This window comes from Triticum aestivum, chromosome 3D (genome assembly GCF_018294505.1).
Source record: "Triticum aestivum cultivar Chinese Spring chromosome 3D, IWGSC CS RefSeq v2.1, whole genome shotgun sequence".
Classification (NCBI taxonomy): Eukaryota; Viridiplantae; Streptophyta; class Magnoliopsida; order Poales; family Poaceae; genus Triticum; species Triticum aestivum.
The window spans coordinates 313125921-313144341 of NC_057802.1; positions in this window are offsets into that span (position 1 = coordinate 313125921).

An 18421-nucleotide genomic window follows, 5' to 3' on the forward strand; every position below is an offset into this window, starting at 1 on the left:
GGTACATTCTGATGGCTCTCTCACAGATGGAGAAGGGGGTTGAGGGGTATATATAGCCTCCACATAAAATCCAACCATTACACACATTTGACTCATCTCAGTGCGACCGAATAGCTAAACTCGGTGAGACCGATATGTTAAAAAATGTGAACATTGCGAATCTCGGTGGGACCGACTGGAACAACTTGGTGAGACCGATGTGCTAGGGCTTAGGGTAAACATCATCTCGGTGGCACCGAATGCATCAACACGGTGAGACCGAAGTGAAGCAATAAGGCAACAGAGAGAATGTCAAGCCAACTCGGTGAGACCGATTGCGTAACTTGGTGAGACCGAAATAAATGCAGCAAGTCACAGAGCGTTGGCAAGGCCATCTCTGTGAGACTGAACTGTTAGGGTTTCTGGCAGTGGCTATGTCATATGAACTCGGTGGTGCCGGATAGAAAGATCGGTGGGGCCGAGTTGGAGTTTAGGATTTTGACACGTTTGGATGAAGAAAGTGGCTGAGGGTTTTGGAGCAATGTCACTAAGCATTTGTGCAAGCAAGCCATTAAGCAACACCTCATCCCCATTTAATAGTATTAGCTCTCCTATGGAATCAATGTGATCTTGGATCAAGAAAATAAAGATGGAGAGTCTTGAGCTTTTGCTAATATATGTCCTTAGCATTTTGAGTTGTCCACATCTCTAGTCCATGCCATGCCAATCATTGAACTTCTTGAAATATTTATCTTGAATGGATATTAGTTCAATGAGCTATATGTTGTTATCAATTACCAAAACCATGCAGGGATTAGTTGCACTTTCACACTAACGAGATTGAACTAGGTATGGAGGTACCGAGGATCGAATCTTGGGCAAGTAACATACCGACAGACAAAGGGAACTGTGTATGTTGTCATAAAGGTTCGACCGATAAAGATCTTCGTAGAATATGTAGGAACCAATATGGGCATCCACGTCCCTCTATTGGTTATTGACCGGAGAAGCGTCTCGGTCATGTCTACATCATTCTCGAACCCGTAGGGTCCGCACGCTTAACGTTCGTTGACGATATAGTACTATATGAGTTATGTATGTTGGTGACCGGGTGTTGTTCGGTGATACGTCCATTTTGCATAATGTTTTCTTACTGTTATTTATAATGTTTTTATCCATAATAATGCTTTTTGGAGTAATTCTAATGCCTTTTTCTCTCATAATTTGCAAGGTACACACCAAGAGGGAGAATTCCGGCAGCTGGAAATCTGGACCTGAAAAAGCTACGTCAGGCCACCTATTCTGCACAACTCCAAATGAGTTGAAACACCACGAGGACTTTTTATGGAATATTTGAAAAATATTGGAGCCAATAAACACCATAGGGGGCCACCAGGTGGGCACAACCCACCTGGGCGCGCCAGGCCCCCTGGCGCGCCCTGGTGGGTTGTGGCCTCCTCGGCCCAATTCCGGTGCCCATCTTCTGGTATATAAGTGGTTTTGACCTAGAAAAAATAAAGAGAAGACTTTCGGGACGGAGTGTCGCCGTCTCGAGGCGGAACCTGGGCAGGAGCACTTTTGCCCTTCGGTGGAGCGATTCTGCCGGGGGAACTTCCCTCCCGGAGGGGGAAATCATCTTCATCATCATCACCAACAACTCTCCCATCTTGGGGAGGGCAATCTACATCAACATCTTCACCAGCACCATCTCATCTCAAACCCTAGTTCATCTCTTGTATTCAATCTTGTTGCCGGAACCATAGATTGTTGCTAGGGGTGACTAGTAGTGTTCATTACATCTTGTAGTTGATTACTATATGGTTTATTTGGTGGAAGATTATATGTTCAGATCCATTATGCATATTAATACCCCTCTGATCATGAGCATGTTGGTTGTTTGAGAGTAGTTACTTTTGTTCTTGAGGTCACGGGATAAATCATGTTGCAAATAATCATGTGAACCTGATATGTGTTCGATATTTTGATAGTATGTATGTTGTGATTCCCTTAGTGGTGTCATGTGAACGTCTACTACATGACACTTCACCATATTTGGGCCTAAGATAATGCATTATGGAGTAGTAAATAGATGGTGGGTTGCGAGAGTGACAGAAACTTAAACCCCAGTTTATGCACTACTCCGTAAGGGACCGATTGGATCCTAGAGTTTAATGCTATGGTTAGGATTTATCCTTAATACTTTTCTCGTAGTTGCGGATGCTTGTGGGAGGGTTAATCATAAGTAGGAGGTTTGTTCAAGTAAGAACATCCAAGCACCGGTCCACCCACATATCAAATTATCAAAGTAGCGAACACAAATCAAACCAACATGATGAAAGTGACAAGATGAAATTCCCGTGTACCCTCAAGAACGCTTTGCTTATCATAAGAGACCGTTTTGGCCTGTCCTTTTCCTCAAAAGGATTGGGATACCTTGCTGCATACTTATTGCTACTACCGTTACTTGCTCGTTACAAATTATCTTGCTATCAAACTACTCGCTACTTACGGTTTCAGCACTTGCAGACATTACCTTACTGAAAACTACTTGTCATTTCCTTCTGCTCCTTGTTGGGTTCGACACTCTTACTTATTGAAAAGAGCTAAAATTGATACCCTGTACTTGTGGGTCATCAAGGCAATTTTCTGGCGCCGTTGCCGGGGAGTGAAGCGCCTTTGGTAAGTGGAATTCGGTAAGGAAACATTTATATAGTGTGCCCAAAATTTATTGTCACTGGCTACTATGGAAAACAATCATTTGAGGGGTTTGTTCGGGGTACCTTCACCTCATCCGGAACCACAATTAATTTCCCCTCAACCTACTGCACCTACTGAAAATATTGAATATGAAATTCCTTTGGGTGTGATAGAACAACTGCTAGCTAATCCTTATGCAGGAGATGGAACCGAACATCCTGATATGCACTTGATACATGTAGAACAAATTTGTGGATTGTTCAAGCTTGCAGGTTTGCCCGAAGATGAGGAAAAAGGTTTTCCCTTTATCTTTGAAGGGAAAGGCATTGGCATGGTATAGGCTATGCGATGATATTGGATCATGGAATTGGAACCGTTTAAGATTGGAGTTTCACCAAAAAAATATCCTATGCATCTAGTTCATCGTGATCGGAATTATATATATAATTTTTGGCCTCGTGAAGGAGAAAGTATCGCTCTAGCTTGGGGGAGGCCTAAGTCAATGTTATATTCATGCCCCAATCATGAGCTCTCAAGAGAAATTATTATTCAAAAATTTTATGCTAGGCTTTCTCGTAATGATCAAACCATGCTGGATACTTCTTGTGTTGGTTCTTTTATGAAGAAAAATATTGAATTCCGGTGAGATCTTTTGGAAAGAATTAAACGCAACTCTGAAGATTGGGAACTCGATGAAGGTAAAGAGTCAGGTATAAAGCTTAAGTATGATTGTGTTAAATCTTTTATGGATACCGATGCTTTTCAAAAGTTTAGCACTAAATATGGACTTGACTCTGAGATAGTAGCCTTCTTTTGTGAATCATTTGCTACTCATGTTGAACTCCCTCAAGAGAAGTGGTTTAAATATCACCCACCTATTAAAGATGAAAATAAAGAACTAGTACCAGTTAAAGAAGAAACTATACTTTATAATGTTGTTCCAGTTGTCCCTACTGCTTATATTGAAAAAAAACCTTTTCCTGTTAGGATAAAGGAACATGCTAAAGTTTCAACTATGGTTAACAAAAGCTATGTTAGAACACCTAAACCAGATGAACAAATTAGAGTTGAACCTAATATTGCTATGGTTAAAGATCTCTTACAAGAAGATGTGGATGGGCATGTTATCTACTTCTGTGAAGAAGCTGCTAGAATTGCCAAACCTGAAAAAGGGTAAAAATAGACCAGTAGTTGGCCTGCCTATCATCTCAGTTAAAATAGGAGATCACTATTATCATGGTTTATGTGACATGGGTGCTAGTGCGAGTGCTATTCCTCACAAGTTATATCAAGAAATTAGGGAAGACATAGCACCTGTTGAGTTAGAAAACATAGATGTTACTATTAAACTTGCCAATAGAGACACCATATCACCAATTGGGATTGTTAGAGATGTTGAAGTCTTGTGTGGGAAGGTAAAATACCCTACTGATTTTCTTGTCCTTGATTCCCCACAAGATGACTTCTGTACCATTATCTTTGGTAGACCTTTCTTGAACACAGTTAGTGCTAAGATAGACTGCTAGAGACAAACTGTGGGTGTTAGCTTTGGTGATGAGTATCATGAGTTTAATTTTTCCAAGTTTAGTAGAAATCATCATGAAAAAGAATTTCCTAGTAAGGATGAATTCATTGGTCTTGCTTCTATTGTTGTGCCACCTACTGATCCTTTAGAACAATACTTGCTAGACCATGAAAATGATTTACATATGCATGAAAGAAATGAAATAGATAATATTTTCTTTGAACAACGTCCTCTTCTTAAACACAATTTGCCTGTTGAAACTCTAGGAGGTCCTCCTCCACCCAAGGGTGATCCAGTGTTTGAATTAAAACAATTGCCACACACCTTGAAATATGCTTATCTTGATGAAAAGAAAATATATCCTGTTATTATCAGTGCTAACCTTTCAGAGCATGAAGAAGAAAGATTATTGAAAGTTCTAAGGAAGCACCGAGCTGCTATTGGATATACTCTTGATGATTTAAAGGACATTAGTCCCACTCTATGTCAGCACAAAATTAATATGGAACCTGATGTTAAACCAGTTGTTGATCACCAACGTCGGTTAAATCCGAAGATGAAAGAAGTGGTAAGAACGGAAATATTTAAACTTCTGGAAGCAGGCATAATCTATCCTATAGTTGATAGTAGATGGGTAATTCCTGTTCATTGTGTCCCTAAGAAAGGAGGTATTACTGTTGTTCCTAATGATAAGAATGAACTTATTCCACAATGAATTGTTACAGGGTATAGAATGGTAATTGATTTCAGAAAATTGAATAAAGCTACTAGAAAAGATCATTACCCTTTGCCTTTTATTGATCAAATGCTTGAAAGATTATCTAAGCACACACACTTTTGCTTCCTTGATGGATATTCTGGCTTTTCACAAATACCTGTTTCTCAACCTGATCAAGAAAAGACCACTTTTACTTGTCCTTTTGGAACCTATGCTTATAGACGTATGCCTTTTGGTTTATGTAATGCTCCTGCTACCTTTCAAATATGCATGATGGCTATATTCTCTGACTTTTGTGAAAAGATTGTTGAGGTTTTCATGGATGACTTCTCTGTTTATGGGAAGTCTTTTGATGATTGTTTAAGCAATCTTGATCGAGTTTTGCAGAGATGTGAACAAACAAATCTTGTCTTCAATTGGAAGAAGTGCCACTTTATGGTTAACGAAGGCATTGTCTTGGGTCATAAAATTTCTGAAAAAGGTATTGAAGTGGACCAAGCTAAGGTTGATGCTATTGAGAAAATGCCATGTCCCAAGGACATCAAAGGTATTCGTAGTTTCCTAGGCCTTGTTGGTTTCTATAGGAGGTTTATTAAAGACTTCTCTAAAATTTCTAGGCCTCTCACTAATCTTTTGCAAAAGGATATTCCTTTTGTTTTTTATGATGATTGCTTAGAAGCCTTTGAAACACTCAAGAAAGCCTTAATCACTGCACCTATAGTTCAACCACCTGATTGGAATTTGCCTTTTGAAATTATGTGTGATGCTAGTGATTATGCTGTGGGTTCTGTTCTAGGACAAAGAGTTGATAAGAAATTGAATGCTATTCATTATGCTAGTAAAACTCTAGACAGTGCTCAAAGAAATTATGCTACAACTGAAAAAGAATTCTTAGCAGTGGTGTTTGCTTGTCATCAGTTTAGACCTTATATTGTTGGTTCCAAAGTAACTGTTCACACACACCATGTTGCTATTAAATATCTTATGGAAAAGAAAGATGCTAAACCTAGACTTATTCATTGGGTTCTCTTGTTACAAGAATTTGATTTGCATATTATTGATAGAAAAGGAGTTGAGAACCCCGTAGCTGATAACTTGTCTAGGCTTTAAAATGTGCTTGATGACCCACTTCCTATTGATGATAGTTTTCCTGATGAGCAGTTAGCTGGAATAAATGTTGCTAATAGTACTCTTTGGTATGCTGACTATGCTAATTACATTGTTGCTAAATATTTGCCACCTAGCTTTACTTACCAACAAAAGAAAAAAATCTTCTATGATTTAAGACATTACTTTTGGGATGACCCACATCTTTATAAAGAAGGAGTAGATGGTATTATTAGACGTTGTGTACCTGCATGAACAGGGACAAATCCTACGGAAATGTCACTCCGAACCATATGGAGGGCATCATGCTAGAGATAGAACTGCCCACAAGGTATTGCAGTCTGGATTTTATTGGCCTACTCTCTTCAAGGATGCTCGTAAGTATGTCTCATCTCGTGATGAATGCCAAAGAATAGGTAATATTGGTAAGCGTCAAGAAATGCCTATGAACTATTCTCTTGCTTTCGAACCATTTGATGTTTGGGGATTTGATTATATGGGACCTTTTCCTTCCTCTAATGGGTATACACATATTTTGGTTGCTGTTGATTATGTTACTAAATGGGTAGAAGCTATTCCAACAAGTAGTGTTGATCACAACACCTCTATTAAAATGCTCAAGGAAGTTATTTTCCAAGGTTTGGAGTCCCTAGATATTTAATGACTGATGGTGGTTCACACTTATTCATGGTGCTTTTCGTAAGATGCTTGCTAAGTATGACGTTAACCATAGATTTGCATCACCCTATCATCCTCAGTCTAGTGGTCAAGTTGAACTTAGCAATAGAGAAATAAAATTAATTTTGTAAAAGACTGTCAATAGGCCCAGGAAGAATTGGTCTAAGAAATTAGATGATGCACTTTGGGCTTATAGAACAACATATAAAAATCCTATGGGTATGTCTCCTTATAAAATGGTTTATGGAAAAGCTTGTCATTTGCCTCTTGAGTTAGAACATAAAGCATATTGGGCAGTTAAAGAACTCAACTATTATTTCAAACTTGCTGGTGAAAAGAGATAAGCTCATTAGATGAATGGAGAACCCAAGCTTATGAAAATGCAAATTTATTCAAAGAAAAGGTTAAAAGATGGCATGACAAAAGAATTCAAAAACGTGAGTTTAAAGTTGGAGAATATGTTCTTTTGTACAACTCTTATTTTAGATTCTTTGCAGACAAACTCCTCTCCAAATGGGAAGGCCCCTATGTCATCGAGGAGGTTTACCGGTCTGGAGCCATCAAAATAAATAATTCCGAAGGCACTAACCCGAAGGTTGTCAATGGGCAACGAATAAAGCACTATATCTCAGGTACGCCTATTAATGTTGAAACTAATATTATCCAAACTCTAACACCGGAAGAATACATAAAAGAATCCTTCCGGAACACTCTAGAATCATCAAAATAAGGAGGTATGTAGTACGGTAAGTAAACAGACTCCGAAAAATCTGCAAAAATATTTTTTGTCAGTTTTGGAATAATTTAGAATTTTGGGAATAAAGAAACCTCTAGGAAGCGTTCCCTGGTGGGCACAATACACCAGGGCGCGCGAGGGGTGCGCCTAGGTGGGTTGTGCCCGCCTGGGACACCTCCCGTACTCCGTTTTTCTTCCTTGTACTTGTCCTGCAAGATAAGATTTCTATATATACTTCCCTAACCTGTTAACCACCGTATCGCGAAGAGATCCTCTGTTCTCTTTTCTTGCTGCTTCTGGTCAGATTTATCAAGCTAGGCATCATGTTTTCCTACTCCTCCAACCACATGGAAGAACATGTTTGGCTGATGAAGATCGATACGAAGCGGGAGGAGCCTATAGACACCACCAAAGGAGAATTGAGTATCGAGTATGGGCACTCCCCTTGGCTTCCGCCAAGCTTGGGGGAGGTGCCCCGGTATCGTATCATCCACTATCTTTTTGCTTTTTCTTATCTTAGTTCAATCTTCTGTTTAGATGAATAAAATTTAGCTTGATCTTTTCTTCTTTGAGAATTTGCTTAGTAATCTATAATTATTATCATGTGTAAGTTATATAATAAAGTTTAGCTTGAGTTTTGCTTTGTTTACTTTCATGTTGCAAATAAAGAAAATAAAATGAGAAAGAAAGCAAATGGAAGAAAGGAAATAAATCAATAAGAGCATATACTAATCCTATGGTAGGTGACAGCACCACATAAGGAAAAGTATAAGTAAGAAATTTTATTAGAGATTGACGAACATAGCATTGGTCAATGATGCAACTCATGAAAGAATTGATAAGGGAAGGGAAGATTCACATATAAATATACTATCCTAGAAATCTTTTGTGATTGTGAGCCCTCATCAAAATATTATATGCCAAAATTGTTGCCGTTGGACAAGGAAGACAACGTAATGGTTTATGTATGTTTATATTCACATAGAAGTCATATTGTCATAGATCCTTTAACATGTGATGCTTGCCCCTATCTTTGCTAGCCAAAAATTCCGCACTAAGTAGAGATACTACTTGTGCATCCAAAAACCCTTAAACCCAAATCTTTTTCAAATGTCCACCATACCTACCTAGGGATTGAATAAGATCCCTCAAGTAAGTTGTCATCAGTGCAAAAAGGCAATAAAAATTGCTTCTAAATATGTGAGATCTTTTAGTGTAAGAGAAAATTGAGCGTTGAACGAACTTGGATGACAAAGAATAAAAGCGACAGACTGCATAATAAAGGTTGTCATCTTAAGGGGCAATGTAACGTGACGTTCTTTTGCACTAAAGGGTTGATCATGCAAACAAATAAGTGCATGGCAACCTCTGCTTCCCTCTGCGAAGGGCTATATTTTACTTTTATGTATTTACTATTATGCAAAGAGTCAAAGTTTTCCTCCTACTCCTTTTATTTTTCTCATTTGGCAAGCATCACGTGGTGAGGAAAGATCTAGGCACATATGTCCAGTTTAATATAGATAACATGAGTTATTATTGTTGACATCACCCTTGAGGTGAGTATGTTGGGAGGCGAAACTATAAGCCCCTATCTTTCTATGTATCCGGTTGAAATGTTTTGCTCATGTGTACTCGGTGAGTGTTAGCAATCATAGAAGACTATATGATGGTTGAGTATGTGGACTTGCCTAAAGGCTCCGACACGTGACCCTTCCTGAAAAGATGATGAATTGTAGTTGCAAGGTTGACTGAGAACATAGTTTGTTGGTTTCTAATAGAGTTTTTACTTTATACTTCGATTATGTGATGAACTATTACTTATTCATGGGAAGTATATGATGAAAGTTCTATGATAAAAGTCCTATGTTTAATTTTGTTGCTGTTATAATAATCAACACGATGCTTCTATGTTCGTGTTTTGTTTTTATCGACACATCTCTCTCAAAGCATGTGGACATGTTTTTCAATTTTGGTTTTCGCTTGAGGACAAGCGAGGTCTAAGCTTGCGGGAGTTGATACGTCCATTTTGCATCATGTTTTCTTACTGTTATTTATAATGTTTTTATCCATAATAATGCTTTTTGGAGTAATTCTAATGCCTTTTCTCTCGTAATTTGCAAGGTACACACCAAGAGGGAGAATTTCGGCAGCTGGAAATCTCGACCTGAAAAAGCTACGTCAGGTCACCTATTCTGCACAACTCCAAATGAGCTGAAACTCCATGAGGATTTTTTATGGAATATTTGAGAAATATTGGAGCCAATAAACACCAGAGGGGGCCACCAGGTGGGCACAACCCACCTGGGCGCGCCAGGGGGGCCTGGCGTGCCCTGGTGGGTTGTGGCCTCCTCGGCCCACCTCCGGTGCCCATCTTCTGGTATATAAGTGGTTTTGACCTAGAAAAAATAAAGAGAAGACTTTCGGGACGGAGCGCCACTGTCTCGAGGCAGAACCTGGGCAGGAGCACTTTTGCCCTCTGGTGGAGCGATTCTGCCGGGGGAACTTCCCTCCCGGAGGGGGAAATCATCGTCATCATCATCACCAACAACTCTCCCATCTTGGGGAGGGCAATCTCCATCAACATCTTCACCGGCACCATCTCATCTCAAACCCTAGTTCATCTCTTGTATTCAATCTTGTTACCGGAACCATAGATTGTTGCTAGGGGGTGACTAGTAGTGTTGATTACATCTTGTAGTTGATTACTATATGGTTTATTTGGTGGAAGATTATATGTTCAGATCCATTATGCATATTAATACCCCTCTGATCATGAGCATGTTTGTTCTTTGTGAGTAGTTACTTTTGTTCTTGAGGTCACGGGATAAATCATGTTGCAAGTAATCATGTGAACGTGATATGTGTTCGATATTTTGATAGTATGTATGTTGTGATTCCCTTAGTGGTGTCATGTGAACATCGACTACATGATACTTCACCATATTTGGGCCTAAGGGAATGCATTGCGGAGTAGTAAATAGATGGTGGGTTGCGAGAGTGACAGAAACTTAAACCCCAGTTTATGCACTATTCTGTAAGGGATCAATTGGATCCTAGAGTTTAATGCTATGGTTAGAATTTATCCTTAATACTTTTCTCGTAGTTGCGGATGCTTGCGGGAGGGTTAATCATAAGTAGGAGGTTTGTTCAAGTAAGAACAACACCTAAGCACCGGTCCACCCACATATCAAATTATCAAAGTAGCGAACACAAATCAAACCAACATGATGAAAGTGACTAGATGAAATTCCCGTGTACCCTCAAGAACGCTTTGATTATCATAAGAGACCATTTTGGCCTGTCCTTTGCCTCAAAAGGATTGGGCTACCTTACTGCATACTTATTGCTACTATCATTACTTGCTCGTTACAAATTATCTTGCTATCAAACTACTCGCTACTTACGGTTTCAGCACTTGCAGACATTACCGTACTGAAAACTACTTATCATTTCCTTCTGCTCCTCGTTGGGTTCGACACTCTTACTTATCGAAAAGAGCTACAATTGATCCCCTATACTTGTGGGTCATCATTCGGAGTCACAGATGAGATCACGGGCATGACGAGGAGCTCCGGAATGGTCCGGAGGTAAAGATTGATATATAGGATGAAGATATTCGGGTTTCAGAAAGGTTTCGGAATGCACCGGTTTACCATCGGACTGCCGAAAGGGGTCCCGGGAGGCCACCGGTAGGTTATACCTACTTGGTAGGCCTCATGGGCCAAGGAGGGAGGCACACCATCCCACAAGGGGGCTGGGCGCGCTCCACCTCCCCTGCACACGCACTAGAAGGAAGGTGGGGCGCCCTAGGGTATCCGGCCCCCCTTTCCTTCCCCCATGCACCCCCTCTCCTCTAGTTCGTTCTCCGCTCTAAACCGTTGTGCTTGGCGAAGCCCTGCGGAAATAGTTTTCACCACCACCGTCACCACGCCGTTGTGCTGCCGGAACTCATCCACTATTTCGCCTCTCTTGCTGGATCGGGAAGGCGAGGACGTCATCGAGTTGAACGTGTGCTGAACGCGGATGTGTTGTGCGTTCGGTGCTTGATCGGTATGGATCATGAAGTTGTATGACTACATCAACCGCGTTGATAAACGCTTCCGCTTAGCGATCTGCAAGGGTATGTAGATGCTCTCCCCCTCTCGTAGCTATGCATCTTCATGGATAGATCTTGCGTGTGCGTAGAATTTTGTTTTTGTTTTTCATGCAATGTTCCCCAACATATATATACGTCCGTATGTGGTCCATAGTGAAATATCTACATAGACTTATATTTAGGAATGCAGGGAGTAATTGTCATATTCAGTTTTGACGGGATTTTGCCATGCTTCTAAAGGAAATTATCATCCTCGCGACAACATAAATAGCCATAAAACGTTCCGTTTACCATCCTTTAATATATGATGTCAGATTTTCAACATTATCGGTTTTATTTTAAAGGACCGCATGGGACATGTGAGAAGCAATCCAAACTACTCCAAAAAACAAAAAGGTTTATTTTAGAGGCACGACGCACACACTAACAACTGATATACTCGAAAAGAGAAAATATATATTGTTGGAAGCCCCAAAAGAAAATTAGCAGTGGACAAACAAGAACACAATCCTTTATCCATCTCTTTTACAAGGAGTCGTTCCAAATCGTCCGGGTCAGTTCGTTTGGGGGTAAATGGACATATGAGACGGTCCAACACGTAACCCCATCAGCAAAAAGTGTTTGTTTTTGTCCGGCTCGCCCCATCCTCGGCGCAAATTTATCTGGCTTTGCATAAACGGACCCAGACGGACGATTTCCGCATCGTCCTCGTCCGGCCGTGTCCTTTGCATGTGAGCCCTCAGCCACTTGTCACCCTCTCTCCTCTTTTCTCTCCCATGGCCCACCATGCCCACCCATCATCCTCTCTCTCTTCTGCTCCACCCACCCACCCATGCCGGTGCACACCACCTCCGCCTACTACATGCCCCTACTACATGCACTGCCGCGGCACGCAGTAGCTCCTCGACGAGCCCGACAGCTGCTGTGGGCGAGCTCGGCTGAGCAGGCGTGGCGCAGGGGAGCGCGGGAGAGCGGCGAGTGTGTGGGTGAGGGGTAGCGCGACACGGCGAGCAGGCGGGGCCACGGGTAGGCAATCGCGGCGGCGGAGGCAGACAGGGCGAGAGCGCGGCGGGCGCGTGAGCGAGCGCGGAGGGAGAGGCGGTCTAGTGTTGGAGAAAATTCAAACGCGGATGTCTGTTTTTCTGCTTCAAACGGACAAAATCCAAACAAAACGTACATACGGGTCTAGCGTTGGAGTTTCCTAAGAGCATCTCTAGTAGACCCTGCATCCCGTCGGCCCGCAAAACGCGTTTACAGTTCGCGGAAAAACGGCTTTGCGGGCCCGCACGGATGGCCGCAGAGGCAGACCCCCCCAAACGGACCCGTATAAAAGGATATTCGCGGAATATACTTTTTTACGGGTCGGCTTTGCGGGGTCTGCTCTTGCGCCGCTGCATCCCGCATCCCGCCGGCCCGCAAATATCAACATCACACCACAAAAATAAACAAACATCCACACTACAAAATAATTATTCAAATCACGGAAGCAAACTAAATAATTATTCAATACCAACATAATACAACAATCATCCACATTACAAATAATTATTCAAATCACCGAAGCAAACTAGATAATGCAATACAAAACTTGTCCCGAATACAAATACAAATGAATAGATAAATGAGTTTGTTACTGTCCAGCCCTTTGCCAATGGTGCTCAATGAGATCCTCCTGAAGTTGAAAGTGGGTGTTTACATTTTCAATCTCTTTGTAGGTCTTAAGAAAAGCTCTAATGCGGTAAGGGTCTCTAGCTGGTTTGACACGGCTACCCACATTGTCGTAGAAGAACTCCAAGTTCATTCCTCTCCCATCTTCGAGAATCATATTGTGAAGGACAACACAACATGTCATGATATTTTTCAAGGTCCTCTTGTCCCAAAAACGAGCAGGACCACGAACAACGGCAAACCTAGATTGCAAAACCCCAAATGCTCTTTCAATGCCTTTTCAGGCTGCCGCTTGCACCCTTGTGAATTCACAATGTTTTCTAGTTTTGGGATCTTTGATGCTCTTGACAAAGGTGCACCAAGGAGGGTATATACCATCTGCAAGATAGTACCCTTTTGTGTATTCGTGCCCATTGATAGTGTAGTTTCCAGAAGGAGCATCACCACTAGCAAGCCTGGCAAACAAATGAGACCGTTGCAACACATTGATATCATTGAGAGTGTCCGGCATACCAAAGAAGCAATGCCGAATCCATAAATCCTCGGATGCTACGGCCTCTAGCACAATTGTTGCATCACAAGATTTGCCACAATACATTCCCTGCCATGCCTTCGGGCAATTTTTCCAAGTCCAATGCATTCAATCAATGCTACCTAGCTGTTGGGAAACGTAGCATGCAATTTAAAAAAAATTCCAACACTCACGCAAGATCTATCTAGGAGATGCATAGCAATGAGAGGGGAAGAGTGTGTCCACGTACCCTCCTAGACCGAAAGTGGAAGCATTTGACAACGCGGTTGATATAGTCGAACTTCATCTTGTTCCGACCGATCAAGCACCAAACGTACGGCACCTCCGAGTTCTGCACACGTTCAGTTCGATGACGTCCCTCGAACTCTTGATCCAGCAAAGTGTCGAGGGAGAGTTTCGTCAGTACTATGGCGTGGTGACGGTGATGGTGAAGTGATCCGCGCAGGGCTTCGCCTAAGCACTACGTGAATATGACCGGAGGCGTAAGCTGTGGAGGGGGGCGCCGCACATGGCTTGGAACAATTGATGTGTGTTGTAGGCGCCCCCCCCCCCATGTATAGAAAGGAGGGAGGGGAGGAGGCCGGTCCTAGGTGCGCCCAAGTAGCAGGAATCCTACTTGGGCTCCTAGTTGGATTCGCCCCCCCCCCCTTTCCTTTTACCGGAGGGGGAAAGGGGGAAAGAGAGAGGGGGAGAAGGAAAGGGGGGGCCCGCCCCCTCCCCTAGTCCAATTCGGCCTCCTTCCCCGTGGGGGGCGCGCTACCCCTTTGTGGGCTGGTGTGCCTCCCTCCAATGGCCCATATGGCCCATATCTTCCCCCAGGGGGTTCCAGTAACCCCCTCGGTACTCCGATATGTACCCGATACAATTCGGAACACTTCCGGTGTCCGAATACTATCATCCAATATATCAATCTTTACCTCTCGACCATTTCTAGACTCCTCGTCATGTCCGTGATCTCATCCAGAACTCCGAACAACATTCGGTCACTAAATCACATAACTCATATAATACAAATCATCATCGAACGTTAAGCGTGCGGACCCTACGGGTTCGAGAACTATGTAGACATGACCGAGACACCTCTCCGGTTAATAATCAATAGCGGAACCTGGATGCTCATATTGGCTCCCACATATTCTACGAAGATCTTTATCAGTCGAACCGCAATGACAACATACGTTATTCCGTTTGTCATCGGTATGTTCCTTGCCCGAGATTCGATCGTCGGTATCTTCATACCTAGTTCAATCCGGCAAGTCTCTTTACTCGTTCCGTAATGCATCATCCCGCAACTAAATCATTAGTCACATTGCTTGCAAGGCTTATTATGATGTGCATTACCGAGAGGGCCCAGAGATACCTCTCTGATACTCGGAGTGACAAATCCTAATCTCGATCTATGCCAACCCAACAAACACCTTCGGAGATACCTGTAGAGCATCTTTATAATCACCCAGTTACGTTGTGACGTTTGATAACACACAACGTATTCCTCCGATATTCGGGAGTTGCATAATCTCATAGTCAAAGGAATATGTATAAGTCATGAAGAAAGCAATAGCAATAAAACTTAACAATCATTATGCTAATCTAACGGATGGGTCTTGTCCATCACATCATTCTTGATGTGATCCCGTTCATCAAATGATAACACATGTCTATGGTTAGGAAACTTAACCATCTTTGATTAACGAGCTAGTCTAGTAGAGGCTTACTAGGAACACTGTGTTTTGTCTATGTGTCCACACATGTATCAAATTTCCGGTTAATACAATTCTAGCATGAATAATAAACATTTATCATGAAACAAGGAAATATAAATAACAACTTTATTATTGCCTCTAGGGCATATTTCCTTCACTAGCATGTCAGGCCAACCTCTCCTCTCATTAGATGTCATCAATTTCTTTGTGTCATCCTCGTTGGGTGCCCGAGGATATTTAGGACCAAAGACACGGATGATCACTTTGGCGAATCTACGCACTGACTCAATTGTGGTATCTTCACCAATGCGAAGGTACTCATCGGCATAGTCAGCCGGAGCGCCATATGCAATCACCCGCATAGCTGCGGAGATTTTTTGATATGCACTAAATCCCTTTAAGCCGCAGCATTTCTTCTTTGAGTAAAATACCGACAATTTGCCTCGCAAGCTTGAACAATTTTCACAAAGAGGGATCGACGCATTCGGTACCTTCTCCGGAAGAGGTGCGATGGATATGTTGGATTCTCCGCGAAGTAGTCTTGCATCAACATCTCGTTCTCGAGATGGCGATTCCGAGGAATGCAAAGACCGACGATCGATCCTCGCCGCCTCTTTCGGTTCTCGTTTTCGTGCTCCTTCACGGCAAGTGCCATCACTAATGTCTGCTGCCGAAAGGTTGCAAGCATCGTCTCAACATCCGAGTCGTTCGAATCGGACGAATCGGAGAGCAAGAACTTCTATTCCATCTACATGGACAAGAATCGTACGTCGCGTCAATCAACTAGGCATACCGCTCGGCACAAAGCACAAAACAAACACTAAGACGAGGCATACCGACGGCTCGTGTGGCTGGTGATCCCGGGCGGCGACGAGGGGCGGGCTCGAGGGCGGTCGATCCCCGGCGGCGACAACGACGAGGGGCGGCTCTTCTCGCCGGATCCGGGGGGGCGATGCAGCGCATCGGTGCTGGAGGGTGGGGGACGCCCCCGCAGCGCGATCCCGCCCGCAGATTTGGCCGGAATCGCCAGCGGCGGACGGCCGGAACCAAGGGCGGGTGGCGGCGAAAGGAGATGGGGAAAGGGTGCGGGCTGAAATGTCCCTCCTGCCAACCGCTTCACTGCGATACGGGGCACCGTAGGGGCGAGGCGAAAACCCGCATATTCGCGGGTTGGGGTCGAGATTTCGCCGCGCCCCTCAAATTTTTTTACAGGCCGGCCGCATTTGCGTGGTTTGTTCGGGCGAGATTTTCCACGCCGACCCGTATTTTGACGATTATTTTATGTGTTGGGTTTTTTACGGGATCTGCTAGAGTTGCTCTAACCCGGTCGTTGAGCGGGCAGAACGCGGAGGCGACGGCAAACGAGAATAGAAAAAGAAAAAAAAAGGAAAAATGGCGCAAGGAGGCCACGAGCTCGGCCAGTGTGGGCCCCCGCGCCCGCCGCTCGGAGGGAGAGGCGCACCACGGACGGTGGCGAGGCGCTGCGCTGCCGCCCACCCACGCGGGGGGCCCTCCCGAGCTCTGACGCCGCGCGTGACGTCGGGCCCGAGGCCGCGCGTGCCCCGGCCTGGCGCCGCGGAGGACACGTGTCGTGCCGCCAGAGGCGGAAACCAGGCCCTGGTGGGCGGGTAACGTGCGGGCACACGCGGCTGCTCGACGGCTTTTGGTTGTGAGGGAACGTAAAGAAAAAAACGGGTAGCGTCACCCCGGCGTGCGACCCAAGCGGCGCCGCACCGCCGAGTAGGCTCTGCCGCCCCCTCTACGTCTGCGCTGCGTGCACCCGGCCGAGTGCACCTGGATGGCTCGTCTGGTCGTTGGACGGACGAAACGTGTACAGGTGCAATGAACTATGGACTTTTCCTCCAACTCCATCTTGTTGGAGGCCTCGTCGGCGGATTAGACGGCATCGGTGTGTTTGGAGCCACTCTACATCCTCCTTCCCCCACTTGAGCATGCCACATGTTAATCCGACTTTTAAATTCCCTATTACTCCCTCCTTTCACAGATATAGGATGTTTTAAATATTTTAATACGGACTATGATCGTGTTGAAATGAATGAACAAACACACTAAAATGTGTCTATATACATTTAATTTAGAAAAAAGTTAGAACATGTTATATCATATGCTTAGTTAATAGCCCGATTAATGACAAACCTTATGTAAATTTGCACACAGTAGTATTTTTGTAACCATGCGGCATTCTCTCCCTCATCATTTTATTTAAAGATTGACCCGTGACATCCTCTAAACCTTAAAATTGCTTATAAAAAAGTATTGAAAACCCGATGTCAGATTTTTAACCATGTGAAATCTAACGCTCGAGACGACAAATTACATTGTTACGAGCATGACAAATTTTCTTCAACAGCCTTGCTAAACATCCTAGCAGAAAAAAAAGCGTGACAAGGATTCTCCATGCTTGCTAAAAAAAATGCAATGCTCGCGATAACATAATTTGTCATTTAGAGCGTCAGATTTACCATATTAAAAAATCCGACGTCAGATTTGTAGCTAAATCCTATAAATAAACACCACTTGAACCTTTCCAAACCAAAGATAATGAACGAACCAACTCATTCGAAATGTGCACCTCCATTTCAATAAATATGTTTGGTACAACCATGTGACCAATCAGCCCAACAATTCAAAAAATATATAATATCAGAATTATTGTACTATGATCGGAAACAACAAATATATCAAGTACTATATCCTATTCATTTAGCACACCGCAAAATGCATCCCTGATGATGCCCTTTGTCAACTAAAAAAGCATTTTTGAGTTCTGAAATTTTACTAGTCGTACTAGTAAATGTAAGATGTTATGGATATTTCAATATGCACTACATACGGAATGATCGATTGTGGATTTTGCTTTCCATCATTTTCCATAGTAGTGAATATGCTCTTGTCTCGACACGGCTTGTTCTGTTCGTTCTGATACGACTGGAACGGATGAACAAACATGCTAGAATGTGT